Genomic DNA, 2767 nt, shown 5'->3' with positions numbered 1-2767 from the left:
CCCAGTAAGACTGCTTCCCACCTTCAGACGGTGGATCGGATAAGTGGTGTTCTGGCCTCACAAAGGTGCAGGATAAGTAATGTAATTAGACATGAGTGAACTTTAGAAAAATTCGATTCGGCCGATTCGCCGAATTTTCCCAAAAAAATTGTTTCGGGTCGAATTTATTTGCGGCGAATCTGTATTAAAAACAGCTATTTCTGGCCTACAGAGAGCCTCAATAGCGGTAAAGAGCACTTTGCTTTGTTCTAACACGCATAGAGAGTCTGCTGTGTTAGTGAAATAATACTGTTATTCAGTATGACATGCAGATTACAGGCATTGATATTAGAATCACTGCCAAAGAGCGTCTAGATGTGGCCGAATTTTTATGTAATTTTTATTTTATTTTATTTGAATTTATTAAATTTTTTGATTACCCATTCTGGTGAGCAGAATGAGCTGGCAAACCTCTGCCAAGCGAGATACCACCTGTTCCAGCCACTGCCTCTCAGCTCCCCCCTGACTGTGAAAGTGCGAATGTGACATGCAAATTACAGGCATTGCTATTAGAATCACTGCTGCAGAGCATTGATGTGGCAGCAGAGAGACCACATGGTGTCAAAATTTAAGAGGATAAAGAGATTTTTTTCATTTCATTTTCACTTAATTTAATTAGAATGTATTTACATACCCATTCTGGTGAGCATCGAGCTGGCAGTCCTACTCCAGGCAAGATACCACCTGTTCCAGCCCCTGCCTCTAAGCGTCCCCCTGACTGTGAAAGTACAAATGTTTTATTTAACCAGCTACGGTTCCTCGTTATAGCTCCAAACTGTTTCATTGGATCCTTGTGATGATTCCACATTCCAATAGGACGTCGACGAACATAGGGCCTCAGTCTTGAAAAGATGACATCGAATTTTTAAATTTAAGATTTATTTAGATTCCAAAGTTTCGTGTCCCGGTGTTTACTTTGAACTAATACTGTATGACTACAAAAGCCAAACTAACAAGTATTCACTAGAGATGTCTCGAATTGTTCGCCGGCGAACAGTTCCCGGCGAATTTAGCATGTTTGCGTTCGCATCGCCGAATGTATGTGAAGTTCGATCCGCCTCCTATACTTTAACATTGCAGTAAACTTTGACCCTGTGAGTCAGAGTATGCAGACATATTACAGCCAATCAGCAGCGGTCCCTCCCTTCCAGACCCTCCTACCTCTTGCACGGACACCATTTTACCCTCATTCAGCATGCTACAGGCTTAGGAAGTGGAGGGTCAGAGAAGCTGCTCCTGCTGTATAGGGAAAGCGATAGCTAGGTTGCTGCTAGGTGGTGTATTCAGGGTCCAGTTTACTTCTAAAGCACTAGTGTAACATCTGCTTTAAGGACAGCACCCAAAAAAGCCCTTTTTAGGGCTGAAAGATATCAGTCCGTGTGTCTTGCAACAGCTGGAGGCACCCTGGTTGGGAGGGAGCCGCTGGTTAAAAGGGGTACTCCAGAATCAAACTTAAGTTCCTTCAAGCAACTAACTACTACAGTATTCAAGTATTCAGAAAAATGCACTACAGTACGCTTAAAAAAACATATTTTTGCACAACACCAGCAGTACACAACAGTGTTGCAGCACACAGTTGCTGTTGAGTAAAACACCAGTCAGTGATTATTTTTGGCTGTCCTTTCGCAGTCTGTAAGGCCCTTGACAGATTAACGGATACAAAATAGTACATCACTTAGATGTAGGTGTTAGGATTCGGCAGGCTGGATGTGGATCCTCTGTGTCAGCGAGCGATTGGCGTGGACCGTGTCGGTGGACCGGTTCTAGGGTTGCTACTGGTATTCACCAGAGCCCGCCGCAAAGCGGGATGGTCTTGCTGCGGCGGTAGCAACCAGGTCGTATCCACCGGCAACGGCTCAACCTCGCTGACTGCTGAGAAGGCGTGGGGCAGAAGGACTAGGCAGAGGCAAGGTCAGACGTAGCAGAAGGTCGGGGCAGGCAGCAAGGTTCGTAGTCAATAGCAATAGCAAGAGGTCAGGTACACTGGTAAGGCAAACACTGTAACGCTTTCTCTGGCACAAAGGCAACAAGATCCGGCAGGGAAGTGAAGGGGAAGTGAGGTTAAATAGACAGGGAGCAGGTAGAGGCTAATTAGACTGATTGGGCCAGGCACCAATCATTGGTGCACTGGCCATTTAAATGTTAGAGAGCTGGCACGCGCGCGCCCTAAGGAGCGGAGCCGCGCGCGCCAGGACGTGACAGCCGGCGACCGGGACAGGTGAGTGACTTGGGATGCGATTCGCGAGCGGGCGCATCCCGCTATGCGAATCGCATCCCCGCCGGCAGAGTCATTGCAGCGCTCCCGGTCAGCGGGTCTGAAGTTGAGGCAGCTTATTGAAATGTATGAGGCAACACACAGTTCTCTGCCCCTCTCTTTAATACAATGCTGTAGAAAGTAACTGGGAGGTTAATGGCTGCAGTAAAAATCCTTCTCAGTGGAAAAAAAAAAGCACTGCTCCCTGCCCACCAGAACGTTGATGTGACTAGGAGGTGAAACGCTGTTGTAATAAGCTTTTCTGTGAAACACACACACAGCATGTCTGTCCTATCTTTCTGCAGTGTAATGAATGAAGTGATGAGCCGCTATATGGCTGCCGATTATATAGGGCTGTGACATCACAGGGGTGACTGGCTGCTTATAGGCTGCATACTGCATGATATTTGGGGTCATCCCCCCTACCTGCCTTCCCGCCTTGTCTTCCTGCCTTCCCAGCGTTCCTTGCCCCAT

This window comes from Hyla sarda, chromosome 2 (assembly GCF_029499605.1).
Source record: "Hyla sarda isolate aHylSar1 chromosome 2, aHylSar1.hap1, whole genome shotgun sequence".
NCBI classification, from domain to species: Eukaryota; Metazoa; Chordata; class Amphibia; order Anura; family Hylidae; genus Hyla; species Hyla sarda.
Note: the sequence above shows the minus strand (reverse complement) of the source record.